This window comes from Bufo bufo, chromosome 6, assembly GCF_905171765.1.
Source record: "Bufo bufo chromosome 6, aBufBuf1.1, whole genome shotgun sequence".
NCBI lineage: Eukaryota > Metazoa > Chordata > Amphibia > Anura > Bufonidae > Bufo > Bufo bufo.
The window spans coordinates 412158295-412183639 of record NC_053394.1 but is presented as its reverse complement, the minus strand read 5'-3'; the positions used below and the strand labels follow the sequence as shown (position 1 = coordinate 412183639).

The 25345-nt window shown below is 44.3% G+C and overlaps 10 non-coding genes and 2 pseudogenes across 10 annotated transcripts; all 12 read right to left on the bottom strand.

The window, feature by feature from the left end:
* Window positions 1–502: 502 nt before the first annotated feature.
* LOC121006295 lies at window positions 503–693 on the bottom strand. Its single transcript, XR_005780156.1, has one exon. It is a non-coding gene; the product is annotated as a U2 spliceosomal RNA (small nuclear RNA).
* A 1030-nt stretch (window positions 694–1723) lies between these two features.
* LOC121006294 lies at window positions 1724–1914 on the bottom strand. The gene has a single exon (XR_005780155.1). It is a non-coding gene; the product is annotated as a U2 spliceosomal RNA (small nuclear RNA).
* Window positions 1915–2945: 1031 nt separating this feature from the next.
* On the bottom strand, window positions 2946–3136 carry LOC121006293. Its single transcript, XR_005780154.1, has one exon. It is a non-coding gene; the product is annotated as a U2 spliceosomal RNA (small nuclear RNA).
* A 1031-nt stretch (window positions 3137–4167) lies between these two features.
* LOC121006292 lies at window positions 4168–4358 on the bottom strand. The gene has a single exon (XR_005780153.1). It is a non-coding gene; the product is annotated as a U2 spliceosomal RNA (small nuclear RNA).
* Window positions 4359–5388: 1030 nt separating this feature from the next.
* Window positions 5389–5579, bottom strand: LOC121006291. Its single transcript, XR_005780152.1, has one exon. It is a non-coding gene; the product is annotated as a U2 spliceosomal RNA (small nuclear RNA).
* Window positions 5580–6609: 1030 nt separating this feature from the next.
* On the bottom strand, window positions 6610–6800 carry LOC121006290. The gene has a single exon (XR_005780151.1). It is a non-coding gene; the product is annotated as a U2 spliceosomal RNA (small nuclear RNA).
* Window positions 6801–7830: 1030 nt separating this feature from the next.
* LOC121006289 lies at window positions 7831–8021 on the bottom strand. The gene has a single exon (XR_005780150.1). It is a non-coding gene; the product is annotated as a U2 spliceosomal RNA (small nuclear RNA).
* A 1030-nt stretch (window positions 8022–9051) lies between these two features.
* Window positions 9052–9258, bottom strand: LOC121006465 (annotated as a pseudogene).
* Window positions 9259–15278: 6020 nt separating this feature from the next.
* LOC121006421 lies at window positions 15279–15499 on the bottom strand (annotated as a pseudogene).
* Window positions 15500–22080: 6581 nt separating this feature from the next.
* LOC121006288 lies at window positions 22081–22271 on the bottom strand. Its single transcript, XR_005780149.1, has one exon. It is a non-coding gene; the product is annotated as a U2 spliceosomal RNA (small nuclear RNA).
* Window positions 22272–23302: 1031 nt separating this feature from the next.
* On the bottom strand, window positions 23303–23493 carry LOC121006286. The gene has a single exon (XR_005780147.1). It is a non-coding gene; the product is annotated as a U2 spliceosomal RNA (small nuclear RNA).
* Window positions 23494–24523: 1030 nt separating this feature from the next.
* LOC121006285 lies at window positions 24524–24714 on the bottom strand. The gene has a single exon (XR_005780146.1). It is a non-coding gene; the product is annotated as a U2 spliceosomal RNA (small nuclear RNA).
* Window positions 24715–25345: the final 631 nt, after the last annotated feature.

The following is a 25345-nucleotide window of genomic DNA, read 5'->3' as shown; positions in this document are numbered from 1 at the left end:
CACTAAGTAATCCAGTTCAAAAGATCCACAAGAGGGAGACACAGGCAAACTTTACTCATTTATTGAAGCACTGCAAAAGCTAAATGGTTACATCCAGCCAACTTGATACAAAAAAGGGTCAATTGCCTGCCAGAGACGACTCAGCAACCCTCCGAGGTGTGCACAACAGGCCCAAATCAAACGTGGAGGAGGGGAGGTCCAAACAATTCATTCAGGTGATAAGCCAATTAACCAATCATCAGTCTTAATTGGATCCAGGGTGTGTGTGACGACACTGGGGCTGAATGGGTTGCTTGGTGCTGGAAACAACCGACAGCTGATGCAATTAGGAGATTGACAGACTAGATGCAGGTATTATATGCAAAAAGCAACACTGCACTGACTGGGCAGACAGAGGAGAAGCTGAAGGAGGCACGACACACACAACTTTCCACTTGCTTGGCTGGAAGGATGATGCTTGCAATCCATTTCAATTTCATTCTGTTTTTTCATACTGGATTAGAAGGGGTGCACCGGTCCTGGAGGTACTGCAATACCAGGTCAATGCGTGGAGTGGACAGAGCAAGCTCTTTTTCCATCTCCCTGTTCGAAAAATCCATTTAATATATGGTCCCCAGATAGGGGACGTATCAGATATTAAACTGATAAGAACAGATACTACACTTGATCTTAGCCAAAAGGCCGAGAAGCGATAACCTGAAAAGGGTTCGCAGTACAGGCCGATGGTCCCCAATGCAGAGCACTAATGAAGGCAATAGACTACTGTCCCCAGCCCAATACACAGTCCGGGAGGCTTCTTTCTCTCACAAACCGGGGAAAACGTTCACGCGCGTCCTACGCACAGAAGTCACACCAGCATGCTTCTTTTCGTGTTTGCTATCTGCATAGCTCCGCCCACACGCGACTTTTGGACACGCCTTTTCTTCGCACGAAATTCCTGGTGCGGTGCCAAAGCACGCCAAGCAGAAAGCATGATAGGAATAGTAGTGAGTGAAAGGAAAAAAAAAAAAAAAAAAAAAGGATAACCATTGTTGATTGTGATGTCACGGCACCATTGTTGAGTGTTCCATCAGGGCCCTTGTGATGTCATCCAATAGCTGACCTTACTTGACCTCTTTGACCTCTTGACCTGACAAGGCTCTTGTGACACGCGCAGTGTTCCGTCCATTGAACAGACAAGGTAGGTCCAGCTGCATAGGAAGTGCTGGGCTACTTTTTAGCCACTAAGTAATCCAGTTCAAAAGATCCACAAGAGGGAGACACAGGCAAACTTTACTCATTTATTGAAGCACTGCAAAAGCTAAATGGTTACATCCAGCCAACTTGATACAAAAAAGGGTCAATTGCCTGCCAGAGACGACTCAGCAACCCTCCGAGGTGTGCACAACAGGCCCAAATCAAACGTGGAGGAGGGGAGGTCCAAACAATTCATTCAGGTGATAAGCCAATTAACCAATCATCAGTCTTAATTGGATCCAGGGTGTGTGTGACGACACTGGGGCTGAATGGGTTGCTTGGTGCTGGAAACAACCGACAGCTGATGCAATTAGGAGATTGACAGACTAGATGCAGGTATTATATGCAAAAAGCAACACTGCACTGACTGGGCAGACAGAGGAGAAGCTGAAGGAGGCACGACACACACAACTTTCCACTTGCTTGGCTGGAAGGATGATGCTTGCAATCCATTTCAATTTCATTCTGTTTTTTCATACTGGATTAGAAGGGGTGCACCGGTCCTGGAGGTACTGCAATACCAGGTCAATGCGTGGAGTGGACAGAGCAAGCTCTTTTTCCATCTCCCTGTTCGAAAAATCCATTTAATATATGGTCCCCAGATAGGGGACGTATCAGATATTAAACTGATAAGAACAGATACTACACTTGATCTTAGCCAAAAGGCCGAGAAGCGATAACCTGAAAAGGGTTCGCAGTACAGGCCGATGGTCCCCAATGCAGAGCACTAATGAAGGCAATAGACTACTGTCCCCAGCCCAATACACAGTCCGGGAGGCTTCTTTCTCTCACAAACCGGGGAAAACGTTCACGCGCGTCCTACGCACAGAAGTCACACCAGCATGCTTCTTTTCGTGTTTGCTATCTGCATAGCTCCGCCCACACGCGACTTTTGGACACGCCTTTTCTTCGCACGAAATTCCTGGTGCGGTGCCAAAGCACGCCAAGCAGAAAGCATGATAGGAATAGTAGTGAGTGAAAGGAAAAAAAAAAAAAAAAAAAAAAGGATAACCATTGTTGATTGTGATGTCACGGCACCATTGTTGAGTGTTCCATCAGGGCCCTTGTGATGTCATCCAATAGCTGACCTTACTTGACCTCTTTGACCTCTTGACCTGACAAGGCTCTTGTGACACGCGCAGTGTTCCGTCCATTGAACAGACAAGGTAGGTCCAGCTGCATAGGAAGTGCTGGGCTACTTTTTAGCCACTAAGTAATCCAGTTCAAAAGATCCACAAGAGGGAGACACAGGCAAACTTTACTCATTTATTGAAGCACTGCAAAAGCTAAATGGTTACATCCAGCCAACTTGATACAAAAAAGGGTCAATTGCCTGCCAGAGACGACTCAGCAACCCTCCGAGGTGTGCACAACAGGCCCAAATCAAACGTGGAGGAGGGGAGGTCCAAACAATTCATTCAGGTGATAAGCCAATTAACCAATCATCAGTCTTAATTGGATCCAGGGTGTGTGTGACGACACTGGGGCTGAATGGGTTGCTTGGTGCTGGAAACAACCGACAGCTGATGCAATTAGGAGATTGACAGACTAGATGCAGGTATTATATGCAAAAAGCAACACTGCACTGACTGGGCAGACAGAGGAGAAGCTGAAGGAGGCACGACACACACAACTTTCCACTTGCTTGGCTGGAAGGATGATGCTTGCAATCCATTTCAATTTCATTCTGTTTTTTCATACTGGATTAGAAGGGGTGCACCGGTCCTGGAGGTACTGCAATACCAGGTCAATGCGTGGAGTGGACAGAGCAAGCTCTTTTTCCATCTCCCTGTTCGAAAAATCCATTTAATATATGGTCCCCAGATAGGGGACGTATCAGATATTAAACTGATAAGAACAGATACTACACTTGATCTTAGCCAAAAGGCCGAGAAGCGATAACCTGAAAAGGGTTCGCAGTACAGGCCGATGGTCCCCAATGCAGAGCACTAATGAAGGCAATAGACTACTGTCCCCAGCCCAATACACAGTCCGGGAGGCTTCTTTCTCTCACAAACCGGGGAAAACGTTCACGCGCGTCCTACGCACAGAAGTCACACCAGCATGCTTCTTTTCGTGTTTGCTATCTGCATAGCTCCGCCCACACGCGACTTTTGGACACGCCTTTTCTTCGCACGAAATTCCTGGTGCGGTGCCAAAGCACGCCAAGCAGAAAGCATGATAGGAATAGTAGTGAGTGAAAGGAAAAAAAAAAAAAAAAAAAAAAGGATAACCATTGTTGATTGTGATGTCACGGCACCATTGTTGAGTGTTCCATCAGGGCCCTTGTGATGTCATCCAATAGCTGACCTTACTTGACCTCTTTGACCTCTTGACCTGACAAGGCTCTTGTGACACGCGCAGTGTTCCGTCCATTGAACAGACAAGGTAGGTCCAGCTGCATAGGAAGTGCTGGGCTACTTTTTAGCCACTAAGTAATCCAGTTCAAAAGATCCACAAGAGGGAGACACAGGCAAACTTTACTCATTTATTGAAGCACTGCAAAAGCTAAATGGTTACATCCAGCCAACTTGATACAAAAAAGGGTCAATTGCCTGCCAGAGACGACTCAGCAACCCTCCGAGGTGTGCACAACAGGCCCAAATCAAACGTGGAGGAGGGGAGGTCCAAACAATTCATTCAGGTGATAAGCCAATTAACCAATCATCAGTCTTAATTGGATCCAGGGTGTGTGTGACGACACTGGGGCTGAATGGGTTGCTTGGTGCTGGAAACAACCGACAGCTGATGCAATTAGGAGATTGACAGACTAGATGCAGGTATTATATGCAAAAAGCAACACTGCACTGACTGGGCAGACAGAGGAGAAGCTGAAGGAGGCACGACACACACAACTTTCCACTTGCTTGGCTGGAAGGATGATGCTTGCAATCCATTTCAATTTCATTCTGTTTTTTCATACTGGATTAGAAGGGGTGCACCGGTCCTGGAGGTACTGCAATACCAGGTCAATGCGTGGAGTGGACAGAGCAAGCTCTTTTTCCATCTCCCTGTTCGAAAAATCCATTTAATATATGGTCCCCAGATAGGGGACGTATCAGATATTAAACTGATAAGAACAGATACTACACTTGATCTTAGCCAAAAGGCCGAGAAGCGATAACCTGAAAAGGGTTCGCAGTACAGGCCGATGGTCCCCAATGCAGAGCACTAATGAAGGCAATAGACTACTGTCCCCAGCCCAATACACAGTCCGGGAGGCTTCTTTCTCTCACAAACCGGGGAAAACGTTCACGCGCGTCCTACGCACAGAAGTCACACCAGCATGCTTCTTTTCGTGTTTGCTATCTGCATAGCTCCGCCCACACGCGACTTTTGGACACGCCTTTTCTTCGCACGAAATTCCTGGTGCGGTGCCAAAGCACGCCAAGCAGAAAGCATGAAAGGAATAGTAGTGAGTGAAAGGAAAAAAAAAAAAAAAAAAAAAGGATAACCATTGTTGATTGTGATGTCACGGCACCATTGTTGAGTGTTCCATCAGGGCCCTTGTGATGTCATCCAATAGCTGACCTTACTTGACCTCTTTGACCTCTTGACCTGACAAGGCTCTTGTGACACGCGCAGTGTTCCGTCCATTGAACAGACAAGGTAGGTCCAGCTGCATAGGAAGTGCTGGGCTACTTTTTAGCCACTAAGTAATCCAGTTCAAAAGATCCACAAGAGGGAGACACAGGCAAACTTTACTCATTTATTGAAGCACTGCAAAAGCTAAATGGTTACATCCAGCCAACTTGATACAAAAAAGGGTCAATTGCCTGCCAGAGACGACTCAGCAACCCTCCGAGGTGTGCACAACAGGCCCAAATCAAACGTGGAGGAGGGGAGGTCCAAACAATTCATTCAGGTGATAAGCCAATTAACCAATCATCAGTCTTAATTGGATCCAGGGTGTGTGTGACGACACTGGGGCTGAATGGGTTGCTTGGTGCTGGAAACAACCGACAGCTGATGCAATTAGGAGATTGACAGACTAGATGCAGGTATTATATGCAAAAAGCAACACTGCACTGACTGGGCAGACAGAGGAGAAGCTGAAGGAGGCACGACACACACAACTTTCCACTTGCTTGGCTGGAAGGATGATGCTTGCAATCCATTTCAATTTCATTCTGTTTTTTCATACTGGATTAGAAGGGGTGCACCGGTCCTGGAGGTACTGCAATACCAGGTCAATGCGTGGAGTGGACAGAGCAAGCTCTTTTTCCATCTCCCTGTTCGAAAAATCCATTTAATATATGGTCCCCAGATAGGGGACGTATCAGATATTAAACTGATAAGAACAGATACTACACTTGATCTTAGCCAAAAGGCCGAGAAGCGATAACCTGAAAAGGGTTCGCAGTACAGGCCGATGGTCCCCAATGCAGAGCACTAATGAAGGCAATAGACTACTGTCCCCAGCCCAATACACAGTCCGGGAGGCTTCTTTCTCTCACAAACCGGGGAAAACGTTCACGCGCGTCCTACGCACAGAAGTCACACCAGCATGCTTCTTTTCGTGTTTGCTATCTGCATAGCTCCGCCCACACGCGACTTTTGGACACGCCTTTTCTTCGCACGAAATTCCTGGTGCGGTGCCAAAGCACGCCAAGCAGAAAGCATGATAGGAATAGTAGTGAGTGAAAGGAAAAAAAAAAAAAAAAAAAAAGGATAACCATTGTTGATTGTGATGTCACGGCACCATTGTTGAGTGTTCCATCAGGGCCCTTGTGATGTCATCCAATAGCTGACCTTACTTGACCTCTTTGACCTCTTGACCTGACAAGGCTCTTGTGACACGCGCAGTGTTCCGTCCATTGAACAGACAAGGTAGGTCCAGCTGCATAGGAAGTGCTGGGCTACTTTTTAGCCACTAAGTAATCCAGTTCAAAAGATCCACAAGAGGGAGACACAGGCAAACTTTACTCATTTATTGAAGCACTGCAAAAGCTAAATGGTTACATCCAGCCAACTTGATACAAAAAAGGGTCAATTGCCTGCCAGAGACGACTCAGCAACCCTCCGAGGTGTGCACAACAGGCCCAAATCAAACGTGGAGGAGGGGAGGTCCAAACAATTCATTCAGGTGATAAGCCAATTAACCAATCATCAGTCTTAATTGGATCCAGGGTGTGTGTGACGACACTGGGGCTGAATGGGTTGCTTGGTGCTGGAAACAACCGACAGCTGATGCAATTAGGAGATTGACAGACTAGATGCAGGTATTATATGCAAAAAGCAACACTGCACTGACTGGGCAGACAGAGGAGAAGCTGAAGGAGGCACGACACACACAACTTTCCACTTGCTTGGCTGGAAGGATGATGCTTGCAATCCATTTCAATTTCATTCTGTTTTTTCATACTGGATTAGAAGGGGTGCACCGGTCCTGGAGGTACTGCAATACCAGGTCAATGCGTGGAGTGGACAGAGCAAGCTCTTTTTCCATCTCCCTGTTCGAAAAATCCATTTAATATATGGTCCCCAGATAGGGGACGTATCAGATATTAAACTGATAAGAACAGATACTACACTTGATCTTAGCCAAAAGGCCGAGAAGCGATAACCTGAAAAGGGTTCGCAGTACAGGCCGATGGTCCCCAATGCAGAGCACTAATGAAGGCAATAGACTACTGTCCCCAGCCCAATACACAGTCCGGGAGGCTTCTTTCTCTCACAAACCGGGGAAAACGTTCACGCGCGTCCTACGCACAGAAGTCACACCAGCATGCTTCTTTTCGTGTTTGCTATCTGCATAGCTCCGCCCACACGCGACTTTTGGACACGCCTTTTCTTCGCACGAAATTCCTGGTGCGGTGCCAAAGCACGCCAAGCAGAAAGCATGATAGGAATAGTAGTGAGTGAAAGGAAAAAAAAAAAAAAAAAAAAAGGATAACCATTGTTGATTGTGATGTCACGGCACCATTGTTGAGTGTTCCATCAGGGCCCTTGTGATGTCATCCAATAGCTGACCTTACTTGACCTCTTTGACCTCTTGACCTGACAAGGCTCTTGTGACACGCGCAGTGTTCCGTCCATTGAACAGACAAGGTAGGTCCAGCTGCATAGGAAGTGCTGGGCTACTTTTTAGCCACTAAGTAATCCAGTTCAAAAGATCCACAAGAGGGAGACACAGGCAAACTTTACTCATTTATTGAAGCACTGCAAAAGCTAAATGGTTACATCCAGCCAACTTGATACAAAAAAGGGTCAATTGCCTGCCAGAGACGACTCAGCAACCCTCCGAGGTGTGCACAACAGGCCCAAATCAAACGTGGAGGAGGGGAGGTCCAAACAATTCATTCAGGTGATAAGCCAATTAACCAATCATCAGTCTTAATTGGATCCAGGGTGTGTGTGACGACACTGGGGCTGAATGGGTTGCTTGGTGCTGGAAACAACCGACAGCTGATGCAATTAGGAGATTGACAGACTAGATGCAGGTATTATATGCAAAAAGCAACACTGCACTGACTGGGCAGACAGAGGAGAAGCTGAAGGAGGCACGACACACACAACTTTCCACTTGCTTGGCTGGAAGGATGATGCTTGCAATCCATTTCAATTTCATTCTGTTTTTTCATACTGGATTAGAAGGGGTGCACCGGTCCTGGAGGTACTGCAATACCAGGTCAATGCGTGGAGTGGACAGAGCAAGCTCTTTTTCCATCTCCCTGTTCGAAAAATCCATTTAATATATGGTCCCCAGATAGGGGACGTATCAGATATTAAACTGATAAGAACAGATACTACACTTGATCTTAGCCAAAAGGCCGAGAAGCGATAACCTGAAAAGGGTTCGCAGTACAGGCCGATGGTCCCCAATGCAGAGCACTAATGAAGGCAATAGACTACTGTCCCCAGCCCAATACACAGTCCGGGAGGCTTCTTTCTCTCACAAACCGGGGAAAACGTTCACGCGCGTCCTACGCACAGAAGTCACACCAGCATGCTTCTTTTCGTGTTTGCTATCTGCATAGCTCCGCCCACACGCGACTTTTGGACACGCCTTTTCTTCGCACGAAATTCCTGGTGCGGTGCCAAAGCACGCCAAGCAGAAAGCATGATAGGAATAGTAGTGAGTGAAAGGAAAAAAAAAAAAAAAAAAAAAGGATAACCATTGTTGATTGTGATGTCACGGCACCATTGTTGAGTGTTCCATCAGGGCCCTTGTGATGTCATCCAATAGCTGACCTTACTTGACCTCTTTGACCTCTTGACCTGACAAGGCTCTTGTGACACGCGCAGTGTTCCGTCCATTGAACAGACAAGGTAGGTCCAGCTGCATAGGAAGTGCTGGGCTACTTTTTAGCCACTAAGTAATCCAGTTCAAAAGATCCACAAGAGGGAGACACAGGCAAACTTTACTCATTTATTGAAGCACTGCAAAAGCTAAATGGTTACATCCAGCCAACTTGATACAAAAAAGGGTCAATTGCCTGCCAGAGACGACTCAGCAACCCTCCGAGGTGTGCACAACAGGCCCAAATCAAACGTGGAGGAGGGGAGGTCCAAACAATTCATTCAGGTGATAAGCCAATTAACCAATCATCAGTCTTAATTGGATCCAGGGTGTGTGTGACGACACTGGGGCTGAATGGGTTGCTTGGTGCTGGAAACAACCGACAGCTGATGCAATTAGGAGATTGACAGACTAGATGCAGGTATTATATGCAAAAAGCAACACTGCACTGACTGGGCAGACAGAGGAGAAGCTGAAGGAGGCACGACACACACAACTTTCCACTTGCTTGGCTGGAAGGATGATGCTTGCAATCCATTTCAATTTCATTCTGTTTTTTCATACTGGATTAGAAGGGGTGCACCGGTCCTGGAGGTACTGCAATACCAGGTCAATGCGTGGAGTGGACAGAGCAAGCTCTTTTTCCATCTCCCTGTTCGAAAAATCCATTTAATATATGGTCCCCAGATAGGGGACGTATCAGATATTAAACTGATAAGAACAGATTTTTTTTTTTTTTTTTTTTTTTTTTTTTTTTTTTTTTTTCAAATAAAGTCAAAATTCATATATACAGAAGAAAAAAAAAACACATCATCAAAAGACAACAAACACAATACATCATAACTTAATTCAATACTTGATCAACGATCTCCATTTTTTAAACTTCCATACTCCCTCTGAATCTATACCTCCACCATACTGTCTATCCCATAAATGAATTACATAAAGTCTAGACAGAACTAACTTAACACAGTCACACTCAGGCACTACTTCTTTCTTGAACACTAATAAATTCCTCACATCCCACAGACTCTCCATAACACATACCATTATATACCACAAAATCCTTGTATTCATCCTACCACGCGCACCAATACCAAACATCGCCACTTTCCAGTCCATATACGCAACACCCGTCAACTCTTTAACTAAACCTCCCACTCTTTTCCATACATCATTTGCATACCCACAATCCCAAAATAAATGTCTTACAGACTCACATCCCCCGCACCCATCTCTTGGACAAACTTCTGACCTAATTAAATCCCTTTTTTTCTGGACTTCACGCACAGGCAATATGTTTTGCAACCCCATCCACACAATATCTTTCTGTCTATTTGATATGCCTACTATTGAACATTTCTTCCACACTACTGATGCAACATCCGACCTTAACCCTACAATATCACATGCAACCTCATTTTCTCTAAATTTAGCCATCACCTTTTTCTTATCTTTAAACACTTCCATTCTCACAGCCAATAAATCAAATTTCCTAATAAACCTTTCAACCACTTCATACCACACTGGACATTTAAACGACACAGGCACTCTAGCATCTCTTTCACACCACTTCAACCCATACATCATCCATCCAGCCATGTATCTTACCATATATGCACTCTTATTCTGTTTCTCCACCAACACCACAAAACTTTTAATATAATTCAAACCAAGAAAAATTTCAAACTTAGGGAAATCCAAACCACCATTCACACTTCTTTTATACACATACTCTCTTTTCAGCTTCTCCATACGTCCTCCCCAAAGAAACGTAAACACCAGTTTCTCAACTTTCGCAACTTTTTTTGAACATGCAGGGTATACTCCTGCTACAAAAAGGATAATTGGCAAAATAACAGCTTTTATAATCAATACTTTCCCTGTGAGTGAAAGATCTCTTAACCTCCAGAAATTTAATTTCCTCTCAATCTTTCTCCCACATTCATCCCAACTCTCATTCCCTTTCAAATCATCATTAAACAAAATACCTAACACCTTCACCTCATTATTCTCATTCTTAACATCTTCCAGACAAATACTCCTATCCCCAAAACATTTAAACACACATTTATTCCAGTTAATTTTAAAGGCAGACGCACCACAAAACATATCCAACCATAACCTTCCTCTCCTAATAGCAGCCATATTATCACTTACAATCACCACATCATCCATGTATCCTAACACTTTCACACATTTACCCATACTCCCCGGAATCAACATACCTCTCATAACTTTATCCTTCCTTATTAAACACATTAATACCTCAATCACACTAATGAAAAGCACAGGAGACATTGGGCAGCCTTGTCTCACACCACTCCATACATTCACCTTTTTACTCAACCAACCATTTATCATAAACTCACTTGACACCCCACTATACAAACTCTTCACACAGTCCACAAACTTCTTTGGAAAACCCATTCGCTCTAGAACTGCAAACATAAAACAGTGTGCCACTCTGTCAAATGCTTTCTCAAAATCTATCGCTAGTAACATGCATTTCTGTTTTCTACTCATGCAATCTCCAATCAAATCTCTCAATAGAACTAAATTTTCATTCATACTTCTCCCAGGCACAGCACAAACTTGATCTTCATTCACAACCTTATCAATCACACCACGCATCCGATTAGCCAACAATTTACCAAATACCTTATAATCAGCATTTAATAAAGTTATTGGTCTCCAATTCTCGAGTTTATTTTTGTCACCCTTTTTAAAAATCAGAACTACCACGCCTTCTTTCATCGACTCCCCTATTACACCATTTTCCCACATATACCTACATACTTCCAAAAAATCATTTCCCATCCAGTCCCATGCTCTCACATACAACTCAATCGGAATACCATCCTTACCCGGTGTCTTATTTTTTTTACAACTCCACACAATCTTCTTTATTTCTTCTGTAGAAATATCCTCACACACCAAACTCTGACTTTCTACATTTAATTTTTCATCCAAAACATTCATTACCTCCATCATAAGGTCCTTATCAATCCACTTCAACCCATACAAATTTCCATAGAACTCTTCCACTGCCCCAATCACACTTTTACCCCTAACACACTCTCCCTTGCTATCAACCACTTCCAACATATCTTCCTTTTTACCACACACCTTTTTGAAAAAAAACCTAGAACATTTTTCATTCTTCTCAATCATATCAACTTTCGCCCTAAAAATAATCTCTTTACCCTTTCTCTCCATAAACACTTTCTTTTCCCTTTTAACAACTTCCAACAAAACTTTCACATCTACACCCATTGCACTCAATTTCCACAACCACTCAGCTCTCCTATTTAATTCATTGTATTCATTCCTCCTCTTCCTCGCCCTCTTATACCCCCATTTCTTGAAAAAAAGTTTTATTCTTGATTTCATCCAATCCCACCAACACAAAACATTCACAAAATCATCCTTTCTGAATTTCCATCTTTCATACTGGTACTTAAACACTCTCATCACCATCTCATCATCTAACAAACCCATATTCAGTTTCCACACACCTCTACCATATGTAATCTCCTCATCTCCTTCCACCCAAACAGACAAGCACATGTGATCAGAAAAAATAACATCAAGGTATAACATTTTCCTACAAAATAAATTTTTGGAAAGAAAAACAAAATCAATCCTAGAAAAAAAATCACCCCTATCTGCTTTAAAGGTAGCAGGTGGGGGTTTACCTAACATCAATGCAGAATCAGTTAAAGAAAAATCTGAAACAATTTTGTGCAATCTATTCCCTGTCACATCCATCTTATCACCTTCTATAGTGCAATTGAAATCACCCAATAAAATTGTCGGCACTCTACCTACCAGAAAAAAATTCAATTTGTCTAGTAACTCTAGACGTTCTTTTTTCCCGGTAGGACAATAAACGTTAATAATCCTAACCCGCCACCCCTTGTACTTAATCATCGCCATAATGCACCTCCCCACCTCCACCACCGTGTAGCTTTCAAAAACAAGATCTCTATGACATAAAACTATCCCCACACCATCATTCTTATTTATACAAGAACCTGACCAAATTGAGTTCCCATGTGGCCACTCATTAGCACAGACGGGTTCTGAGATACCGCACTCTTGAAGACATGCGATATCCGGATTTTGTTTTTTAATATAATCAAAAACTGCAGTTCGTCTAGCTCTTGATTTCAGTACCCTCACATTCAAGGATAAGACATGAAATTCAGCTTTTCCCCCCATTGCAAGATCTTATTTCGGACATAGTTACCAGTACCCCACTGTTTCCTTATCCGATTCCGTCGGGAGGTTGACCTCCTGAGCAAAAGTCCCTGGCCTTTGACTCGTCCAAAAAAGCACTGTTGTCCGGAATGCAAGCAGCAGGATACGCCTCCTGCCTTACCGGACTCTGTTCTACTCCACTGTACTGAGGCGGAAATAAGCGGGGTTTCTTTACAACTGAGCTCAGCGATTCCTCCGCTGATCTCGTAGTGGGTGTTATGAAGTCACTGGTGGATACAAAATCTCCTTGTTCACCTCTCCCATCCTCCTGTGGGTCCTCCATCTCATCCCACCCGGGCACTGGCGATTTAGGTAAGGGAGAGACCACCTCTCCTTCTCCCTGAAGATCCGACTGAAGACCAAATATTTGGGGAAAATCTTCCTCCACCTGGGAAATGTCCATCTCCACATTTTCTCTACTCCCCACAGGGGAAACAATAGGAGTAGCTTGCTGCACACTTCCACTCTGATGTATATCAGTCTGTGATTGAACTGCCATTTGAGACGCCTGAACTGGATTCTGGGATAACTGCACAGGAGTTTGAGACGGCTGATCTGGGATCCGAGATGGCCCTGCAGCCCTTGCCCTTGCAACATCAGCATACAATCTTTTTGGCTTAGCTCTATAGCCACGTGAAGGACACTCTTTAAAAGTATGCCCCGCTTCTTCACAGAGATTACAGATAATTGCATTTTTACAATCCTTTGCGATATGCCCATCTTTATGACACTTCGAGCAGACGAAGGAGGTTTGCTGACAATTCTCTTGTACATGCCCATACAACTTGCATTTTCGGCAATAACTTGGAGCGTCTTGAAAGAAAATGAGGCCTCTATCTCTGCCAATAACAAAACTTTGGGGAGGATGACTCATACCCCCTGGGCTCAGAGGATCAGGGCGGAAACGCACAAAATACTTGTGTTTGCCAGTCCACAAACCATGGCTACCCATAACTTTATGGGCGTAAACGACTTTTTCGCAGTATTTAGATAAGAACAAAAAAATATCATCCGTATCGACGTATGGGTTGTACATAAACACGACCAAGTGAATGTCTCTATTGTACAACACCGTGAACGTCAAGCCATCTAGTTCTGGATTGTCCTTATTCCTCTCCAAAAACAAAAATAAATTATGACAGGCTCCTATAGATGTTAAGACAAGAGTGCGCCTTCCACCAATTCGATCTTGTAAGCACAAAATATCCGCCATACTGACATGTAGAGTTTTAAACAGTACCTCTTTGACAAGATGTTCATCTGTAAATTTTTCTTTCTTCGCTTCCTCGACACAAATTCCAAACGCGTTCCTGACCCGGAAGTCTCCGGTCCCGGCGTAATCGATTTTCACGCCCATCTTTCTCCGTCTTGATCGCCTTCTTGGTTATCCCACCTTCTCCTTATAGCAGCGAGCAGCTTAAGCCATGTGGCGATGCTGCAGGGCCAAGAGCTTGGTACGGATCCCTCTCAACAAGACCATGATCTTGCCAAAAGGCCGAGAAGCGATAACCTGAAAAGGGTTCGCAGTACAGGCCGATGGTCCCCAATGCAGAGCACTAATGAAGGCAATAGACTACTGTCCCCAGCCCAATACACAGTCCGGGAGGCTTCTTTCTCTCACAAACCGGGGAAAACGTTCACGCGCGTCCTACGCACAGAAGTCACACCAGCATGCTTCTTTTCGTGTTTGCTATCTGCATAGCTCCGCCCACACGCGACTTTTGGACACGCCTTTTCTTCGCACGAAATTCCTGGTGCGGTGCCAAAGCACGCCAAGCAGAAAGCATGATAGGAATAGTAGTGGGTGAAAGGAAAAAAAAAAAAAAAAAAAAGGATAACCATTGTTGATTGTGATGTCACGGCACCATTGTTGAGTGTTCCATCAGGGCCCTTGTGATGTCATCCAATAGCTGACCTTACTTGACCTCTTTGACCTCTTGACCTGACAAGGCTCTTGTGACACGCGCAGTGTTCCGTCCATTGAACAGACAAGGTAGGTCCAGCTGCATAGGAAGTGCTGGGCTACTTTTTAGCCACTAAGTAATCCAGTTCAAAAGATCCACAAGAGGGAGACACAGGCAAACTTTACTCATTTATTGAAGCACTGCAAAAGCTAAATGGTTACATCCAGCCAACTTGATACAAAAAAGGGTCAATTGCCTGCCAGAGACGACTCAGCAACCCTCCGAGGTGTGCACAACAGGCCCAAATCAAACGTGGAGGAGGGGAGGTCCAAACAATTCATTCAGGTGATAAGCCAATTAACCAATCATCAGTCTTAATTGGATCCAGGGTGTGTGTGACGACACTGGGGCTGAATGGGTTGCTTGGTGCTGGAAACAACCGACAGCTGATGCAATTAGGAGATTGACAGACTAGATGCAGGTATTATATGCAAAAAGCAACACTGCACTGACTGGGCAGACAGAGGAGAAGCTGAAGGAGGCACGACACACACAACTTTCCACTTGCTTGGCTGGAAGGATGATGCTTGCAATCCATTTCAATTTCATTCTGTTTTTTCATACTGGATTAGAAGGGGTGCACCGGTCCTGGAGGTACTGCAATACCAGGTCAATGCGTGGAGTGGACAGAGCAAGCTCTTTTTCCATCTCCCTGTTCGAAAAATCCATTTAATATATGGTCCCCAGATAGGGGACGTATCAGATATTAAACTGATAAGAACAGATTTTTTTTTTTTTTAAGGTTTCAACATAACTTTATTAAAGTATAAGTTTTGACAAAAGAAACAGGGGTATAATAAAAACATAAATATTATATTACATTAAGACAATGGTAAAGAATATAAGTTATAATACAATTGTGTTCCAGGCTGCTAAACACCATAAAGAATTGGCTTCTTTTATGCCCATATTTTTCTTATCTCTTAAGAAATAAATATATAATTCACTCAAAGCCATTTTCATACAGTTTCTTACATCAATGTCATCACGCTTAAATATTAAAATATTTCTAGTCTTCCAAATGGCATTTTTAAAACAGTTAATAATCATCCAGCAAACTCTTTGTTGCTTGGGTGTAGGGCAAGTAAAAAGTCCATATAAAACGTATTCGTGATTAAAATCTTTAAGACCACATATCCATTTAAAAAGAAGGCCCGCTCTCTTCCAAATCTCCTGAGCGTAGTGACAGTTCCAGAACAAGTGCAGCACCGTCTCATCATCTCCACATCTGTCTCTTGGACATCTGGCTCTCGCCACCAGCCCTCGCCTATATTGAAACTCACGGGTAGGGAGGCACTGGTGGGCGATTGCCCAGGACAGATCCTTGTGGATATTTGCTAGAAACTTCCCGTATACGTTCCGCCACACTTTTTTGGATCTATCCTGCGAGAAATTGGAAACTGTCACTACCTCCTCATTCTTTCGACACAGTTTTGACACTTTTCTCTGGTCCCCCAAAATGTCAGGCTCCAATTCTTGGAGGCGTAGGAGTCTGACCGTTTTTTCTAGGACCGCATAATGTTTAGGGGGACACAGAAGAACAGGAGCATTTAGAGAGGGACGGTACCATCTTTTAAAAACCATGCCCGTTGCATATTTTAAAAAATAACTAAAAATGCCATTAGATTTAAACATCTTAAAACAGAAACAGAAATATTTAATATAAAAGAAGTTAAAAAGGTTGGGAACATCTTTACCGCCATTGACTCTACTTTTATACATACTTTCACGCTTTAATTTTTCCATTGATGAACCCCATAAAAATTTAAAACAGATACGAGTTACTCTTTTAATATATAGATTTGAGGGGGGAAAAACCATTGCTATGTAAAGTAAAATAGGAATTAAAACCATTTTTATTATTAAAATTTTCCCCTCCATTGTAAGATTCCTCATGTTCCACATTAAAACCTTTTTCTCTATTTTATTAATTGCAATGTCCCAATTACAAACTCCATTATTAGCCTGATTAAAAATAACCCCTAAAATTTTTATTTGGTCTTGTTGCATTTGGATTCCAGATGTTATTGAAGAATCCCAATCCCCTATATAAAAACAGTCACATTTATTTACATTTAGTTTAAAACCTGAAGCTTCACAGAAAAAGGTGGTGTTCATTAGGGTACGTCTTAATGTCGGGGAGCTTGGACATAACACTGTAACATCATCCATGTAACTTAAAACCTTCAATTGATTACCCCCTCCCCCGGGGATTGGTACCCCCTTCACCATCTTATCTCGTCTTAACGTGGCTAGAAGGGGCTCTATTGCACAAATGAATAAAAAGGGGGATAGGGGGCACCCCTGTTTTACCCCTGATAAAAGAGGGACACCTTTTGTTAAAAAACCATTAACGGAAATGTGACTAAAGCAAGAACTATATAAAAGTTTAATTTTGTTTATTATAAAATCAGGCAAACATAATTTTTTTAAAACTATAAAAAGATATTCATGGGACACTCTGTCAAAGGCTTTTTCGAAGTCAAGTGATAAAATGGCAAGGGTCTGATTTCTGTCTTTAAAATACCAAATTACATCTCTTAAAATATTTAAAGCTTCAGCAATTGATCTACCAGGTACCCCACAAACCTGATTAGGATGTATTATTTTATCAATAAAAGGTTTAAGACGTACTGCTAAAAGTTTGGCTAAAATTTTATAATCTACGTTTAAAAGTGTAATGGGTCTCCAATTTTTAAACTGGCTTTTGTCCCCTTTTTTAAATAGCAAAGAAACTATCCCTTTCCTCCAGGACTGTGGCAGTTCTTTAACAGTGAAAGTTTCTTTGTATAATAAAAACATGTCACTTTTTAAAATTTCCCAAAAAGCTAGATAAAATTCTATGGGGAGCCCATCCTCACCCGGCGTTTTCCCGTTAGAAAAACTTTTAAAAGCAAATAAAAGCTCCTCTATGGTAAGATCACGGGATAAAACTTCTTGGTCTAAAATATCTAACTTAAAATCAAGGGAATTAATAACATCATTTAAAAAGGACATGTCAATAGATTTTTTATTAAAAAGAAATTGGTAAAAATTAAAAGTTGATTTTAGCATTCCATTTACTGTGGTTTCCCCTTCTAAATTTAAAATTACCTCACGCCTTTTATTTATTTTTTTAAAAAAGAAACGGGAACACTTTTCATCTTCTTCTAGGTATTTTACACGAGAGTTAAAAATTATTTGTTTACCTTTGTCCTCGATACATTTTTTTATTTCTGCTTTTAAATTAACCATATCTAGGTCTACCTCCATACCAATTTCTTTTAATTTAAACAAAACATTAAGACGTTTGTTAAGAACATTATACCATTGTTTCTTTTCCTTTGCTTTCTTCCTACCTGCTTTAATAAAAAATAATTTAATTTTAGGCTTTATGCCCTCCCACCAGTGCAGCACCGATTCATGGGAATTTCTTTCTTGCTGCCAGCACTGGTAGGTCCGCACAAATTCCGCCTTAATTTCAGGGTTTTCTAATAGCAAAACATTCAGCTTCCAATAACCTTTGTTTACCTTTTGTTCGTCCTCCGTCTCTAGCTGTGTCGATAAAAGCTTGTGATCTGAGAAAACATTGTCAACAAGTTCACATTTCAGGGGAGAAAAGTTATTGGAAGCAAACATAAAATCGATTCTGGAGTTCACTCTCCCATTGGACCAAGTGGCACCTGGGTCCGCCGGCAAGAGCGACCTCCAGCAATCCTTTAAGTTAAAATCCTCAATAAAATTTTTAAGCAGGTAGGAAGTGCGGTCCTTCCTGTTCCCATCACCCCCTTGCCTGGTTTCACCTTCACGAATACAATTAAAATCACCTCCTACCAGCAAGGGGGCGGAACCTGTACAAAACAATGGTAAAATGTTAAAAAGCTCCGCCCTCTCCTGTTTATCAGGAGGGGCGTATACATTTAAAACACGACATAAAAGACCCTTAAAACGTAAATGTATTAAAATTGCTCTGCCTGGTAAAATTTCGATCACAGATTGTATTTGTATAAAATTACCACGACACAGCACGCCAACACCAACAGATCTATTATTATTTGCCCCGGACCACACTGAAGGGCCCAGCTTCCAGTCTTTTTTAATATCGTTATACTCCATTCGATTTGGTATTCCGCATTCTTGTAATAGGCAAATATCAAAGTCCAAAGTCTCTAGGAAAGAAAATAAAGCCGCCCTGCGCACAGGACTCTTTAATGACCTCACATTCAGTGAGGAAATTTTTATAGACAAAGATGACATAAATATCAGGGAGAGTCAGTTTCTAGCTCAGAAGATGCTGCCTCCTCAATTTCTTGGGAGCAGGAGATACCAGGATCCGGACAAACAGAAAAAATGCTTTGGTCAGTCTCAGAGATGTGCTGCGATCCAATTTCTTTTCTAACCTCATCTTCTTTTGAGCTACGGGGTTTGGCTTTTCTCTGTGATCCATATCCTTCTTCCTCTCTTGTCCTTTTCGCCGTATGGGAGGTATCCATCGCATCGCCCACCGCTCTCTTCGTCTCTGGTTCAACGTTGTCATCTTGGACCTCTTTCTTCGTCTTTCCACTCGGCCTCTGCGGAATTCCCGTGTCTCTCCGTCTGTCTTTTACCGGAGTCCCCTCTACCACCGTCGTAGAGGGACTTGCCTCCGGATATCTCTCTGAATGCTGCCGCTCAGCATCAGAGGCCCTCCGCATCAGGCCTGGCTTAAATGGGGTCGCAGGGCCCGTCTGGGAAATCTCCGAGCTTTCCGCACCTTGGCCTTTCTTTGCCCTGCCCTGTACTCGTGCTGCACCAGGGCTAGGCTCGGGGCCACTCCACAAGCTTTCGGCTTGCGAAATAATGTCTTGGGAACACTCCTCTCTCGCCTTCAAAGAGTGTTTTCTGTCAAACTTTTTGACTTTCCCAGTCTGGCTGCTGGGGTTTCCCATCGGGCTCACCCCAGTCTTGCTTACTTTGTCCAGATTGTCTTTGGCCGAATCCTCTGTAAGGGTTACAGAGGATCGCCTACTCTTTCCCTGGTCCGGGTCGGCCAGGGGTCTTGCGGCCCTTGCAGAGCTAGTACAGCCCTGTTTAGACTCTCTGTTGGAATTATAGCCAGCCTCTACTTTCTCCCCCATCGGGCCGCCCGGTGGGGCTTTAGAGGACCCTGGCTCGGTTTCACCAGCCACCTTCGGTTCAGGTCCCGGGGCATTACCAACAGCACCCATATCTGTTATGGGCTGCTGCCTTGGCCCCGGCCTGGGTGTCTTTTGCCCGGTCACCACCACGGATGCTTTATACGTACGGGCTTTAAGAGGGCAGTCTTTATACTTGTGACCATTTTCGCCACATAGGTCACAGGCGTTGCAACTTGAGGCCACATGTCCCTCACTACCGCATCTGTTGCAACGTTTTACCCCTGAATCGCAGTTTTCTCTTGTATGCCCGAATCTTTGGCAGTTTCTGCAAAATGAGGGCATTTGGGAGTACAGGAGATAACCCCTGTTCCTCCCAATGGCAAAATTCGATGGCGGGTGAGAGAGACCCCCAATGCCTGCAGGGTCCTTCTCAAATTTCACAAAGTATTTCCTTTTGCCATTCCAAAAATTTTCCGAGTTTTTAACTTCATGTGAGAAGTGAACTTCTCGACAATACCGCCTGAGGAATAGAGTAACATCTTCCTCTGGTACAAATGGATTGTACATACATACAACCAAATGTACCGACTCCTCACCGTAGAGGAGCCCAAAATGGAGACCGTCAAGACGGTCATCGGCCTGGTCCGCAACCTGCAATGCTGCATAGATGTTATCACAACATGCTTTCGTGCAGAAGGTGATGGTATATAGGCCCTTATATTCCTGGTCTCGTAGACACAGGATGTCCTCCCTTCTGACCTGAAAAACACCGTTCAGGATTTCGGCCACAATATATCGTAGCGTCTTTCGATCCCGGAATTTTTCCGCCACCTCAATCCGGATGGACTGATGTATATGGGTTTCCCCATCCGCAAAGTCAAAGGAGAACGGCATCTCCACACGCCAAGGCCTAATCCCGACCCCGAAACCAAAAAAGGACACACACCCAGCGAGATGAGTCTCCAATCCAGTCCGGGGACGGGGACCTCAGATGTCCAAACGCCCAGATGAACACGCTCCAAAAAATAATAAATAAAGAACGCTCCCAGCGATAAATATCACTGATGAGCGCGATCGCCTCCCGTTGCCTGGGGACTAAGCCTATCCCCTATAGCAGCAAGGGGGCGCAACACGGGCTATAAACCCGTGCCGTCCCCCAAGGCCGAGGAATCGGGTACCCCAGGCACCTTCTGACCAAGACCCAATGTATCCCTACACTTGATCTTAGCCAAAAGGCCGAGAAGCGATAACCTGAAAAGGGTTCGCAGTACAGGCCGATGGTCCCCAATGCAGAGCACTAATGAAGGCAATAGACTACTGTCCCCAGCCCAATACACAGTCCGGGAGGCTTCTTTCTCTCACAAACCGGGGAAAACGTTCACGCGCGTCCTACGCACAGAAGTCACACCAGCATGCTTCTTTTCGTGTTTGCTATCTGCATAGCTCCGCCCACACGCGACTTTTGGACACGCCTTTTCTTCGCACGAAATTCCTGGTGCGGTGCCAAAGCACGCCAAGCAGAAAGCATGATAGGAAAAGTAGTGAGTGAAAGGAAAAAAAAAAAAAAAAAAAAAGGATAACCATTGTTGATTGTGATGTCACGGCACCATTGTTGAGTGTTCCATCAGGGCCCTTGTGATGTCATCCAATAGCTGACCTTACTTGACCTCTTTGACCTCTTGACCTGACAAGGCTCTTGTGACACGCGCAGTGTTCCGTCCATTGAACAGACAAGGTAGGTCCAGCTGCATAGGAAGTGCTGGGCTACTTTTTAGCCACTAAGTAATCCAGTTCAAAAGATCCACAAGAGGGAGACACAGGCAAACTTTACTCATTTATTGAAGCACTGCAAAAGCTAAATGGTTACATCCAGCCAACTTGATACAAAAAAGGGTCAATTGCCTGCCAGAGACGACTCAGCAACCCTCCGAGGTGTGCACAACAGGCCCAAATCAAACGTGGAGGAGGGGAGGTCCAAACAATTCATTCAGGTGATAAGCCAATTAACCAATCATCAGTCTTAATTGGATCCAGGGTGTGTGTGACGACACTGGGGCTGAATGGGTTGCTTGGTGCTGGAAACAACCGACAGCTGATGCAATTAGGAGATTGACAGACTAGATGCAGGTATTATATGCAAAAAGCAACACTGCACTGACTGGGCAGACAGAGGAGAAGCTGAAGGAGGCACGACACACACAACTTTCCACTTGCTTGGCTGGAAGGATGATGCTTGCAATCCATTTCAATTTCATTCTGTTTTTTCATACTGGATTAGAAGGGGTGCACCGGTCCTGGAGGTACTGCAATACCAGGTCAATGCGTGGAGTGGACAGAGCAAGCTCTTTTTCCATCTCCCTGTTCGAAAAATCCATTTAATATATGGTCCCCAGATAGGGGACGTATCAGATATTAAACTGATAAGAACAGATACTACACTTGATCTTAGCCAAAAGGCCGAGAAGCGATAACCTGAAAAGGGTTCGCAGTACAGGCCGATGGTCCCCAATGCAGAGCACTAATGAAGGCAATAGACTACTGTCCCCAGCCCAATACACAGTCCGGGAGGCTTCTTTCTCTCACAAACCGGGGAAAACGTTCACGCGCGTCCTACGCACAGAAGTCACACCAGCATGCTTCTTTTCGTGTTTGCTATCTGCATAGCTCCGCCCACACGCGACTTTTGGACACGCCTTTTCTTCGCACGAAATTCCTGGTGCGGTGCCAAAGCACGCCAAGCAGAAAGCATGATAGGAATAGTAGTGAGTGAAAGGAAAAAAAAAAAAAAAAAAAAAAGGATAACCATTGTTGATTGTGATGTCACGGCACCATTGTTGAGTGTTCCATCAGGGCCCTTGTGATGTCATCCAATAGCTGACCTTACTTGACCTCTTTGACCTCTTGACCTGACAAGGCTCTTGTGACACGCGCAGTGTTCCGTCCATTGAACAGACAAGGTAGGTCCAGCTGCATAGGAAGTGCTGGGCTACTTTTTAGCCACTAAGTAATCCAGTTCAAAAGATCCACAAGAGGGAGACACAGGCAAACTTTACTCATTTATTGAAGCACTGCAAAAGCTAAATGGTTACATCCAGCCAACTTGATACAAAAAAGGGTCAATTGCCTGCCAGAGACGACTCAGCAACCCTCCGAGGTGTGCACAACAGGCCCAAATCAAACGTGGAGGAGGGGAGGTCCAAACAATTCATTCAGGTGATAAGCCAATTAACCAATCATCAGTCTTAATTGGATCCAGGGTGTGTGTGACGACACTGGGGCTGAATGGGTTGCTTGGTGCTGGAAACAACCGACAGCTGATGCAATTAGGAGATTGACAGACTAGATGCAGGTATTATATGCAAAAAGCAACACTGCACTGACTGGGCAGACAGAGGAGAAGCTGAAGGAGGCACGACACACACAACTTTCCACTTGCTTGGCTGGAAGGATGATGCTTGCAATCCATTTCAATTTCATTCTGTTTTTTCATACTGGATTAGAAGGGGTGCACCGGTCCTGGAGGTACTGCAATACCAGGTCAATGCGTGGAGTGGACAGAGCAAGCTCTTTTTCCATCTCCCTGTTCGAAAAATCCATTTAATATATGGTCCCCAGATAGGGGACGTATCAGATATTAAACTGATAAGAACAGATACTACACTTGATCTTAGCCAAAAGGCCGAGAAGCGATAACCTGAAAAGGGTTCGCAGTACAGGCCGATGGTCCCCAATGCAGAGCACTAATGAAGGCAATAGACTACTGTCCCCAGCCCAATACACAGTCCGGGAGGCTTCTTTCTCTCACAAACCGGGGAAAACGTTCACGCGCGTCCTACGCACAGAAGTCACACCAGCATGCTTCTTTTCGTGTTTGCTATCTGCATAGCTCCGCCCACACGCGACTTTTGGACACGCCTTTTCTTCGCACGAAATTCCTGGTGCGGTGCCAAAGCACGCCAAGCAAAAAGAATGAAAGGAATAGTAGTGGGTGAAAGGAAAAAAAAAAAAAAAAAAAAAGGATAACCATTGTTGATTGTGATGTCACGGCACCATTGTTGAGTGTTCCATCAGGGCCCTTGTGATGTCATCCAATAGCTGACCTTACTTGACCTCTTTGACCTCTTGACCTGACAAGGCTCTTGTGACACGCGCAGTGTTCCGTCCATTGAACAGACAAGGTAGGTCCAGCTGCATAGGAAGTGCTGGGCTACTTTTTAGCCACTAAGTAATCCAGTTCAAAAGATCCACAAGAGGGAGACACAGGCAAACTTTACTCATTTATTGAAGCACTGCAAAAGCTAAATGGTTACATCCAGCCAACTTGATACAAAAAAGGGTCAATTGCCTGCCAGAGACGACTCAGCAACCCTCCGAGGTGTGCACAACAGGCCCAAATCAAACGTGGAGGAGGGGAGGTCCAAACAATTCATTCAGGTGATAAGCCAATTAACCAATCATCAGTCTTAATTGGATCCAGGGTGTGTGTGACGACACTGGGGCTGAATGGGTTGCTTGGTGCTGGAAACAACCGACAGCTGATGCAATTAGGAGATTGACAGACTAGATGCAGGTATTATATGCAAAAAGCAACACTGCACTGACTGGGCAGACAGAGGAGAAGCTGAAGGAGGCACGACACACACAACTTTCCACTTGCTTGGCTGGAAGGATGATGCTTGCAATCCATTTCAATTTCATTCTGTTTTTTCATACTGGATTAGAAGGGGTGCACCGGTCCTGGAGGTACTGCAATACCAGGTCAATGCGTGGAGTGGACAGAGCAAGCTCTTTTTCCATCTCCCTGTTCGAAAAATCCATTTAATATATGGTCCCCAGATAGGGGACGTATCAGATATTAAACTGATAAGAACAGATACTACACTTGATCTTAGCCAAAAGGCCGAGAAGCGATAACCTGAAAAGGGTTCGCAGTACAGGCCGATGGTCCCCAATGCAGAGCACTAATGAAGGCAATAGACTACTGTCCCCAGCCCAATACACAGTCCGGGAGGCTTCTTTCTCTCACAAACCGGGGAAAACGTTCACGCGCGTCCTACGCACAGAAGTCACACCAGCATGCTTCTTTTCGTGTTTGCTATCTGCATAGCTCCGCCCACACGCGACTTTTGGACACGCCTTTTCTTCGCACAAAATTCCTGGGGGGGTGCCAAAGCACGCCAAGAAAAAAGCATGAAAGGAAAAGTAGTGAGGGAAAGGAAAAAAAAAAAAAAAAAAAAAGGATAACCATTGTTGATTGTGATGTCACGGCACCATTGTTGAGTGTTCCATCAGGGCCCTTGTGATGTCATCCAATAGCTGACCTTACTTGACCTCTTTGACCTCTTGACCTGACAAGGCTCTTGTGACACGCGCAGTGTTCCGTCCATTGAACAGACAAGGTAGGTCCAGCTGCATAGGAAGTGCTGGGCTACTTTTTAGCCACTAAGTAATCCAGTTCAAAAGATCCACAAGAGGGAGACACAGGCAAACTTTACTCATTTATTGAAGCACTGCAAAAGCTAAATGGTTACATCCAGCCAACT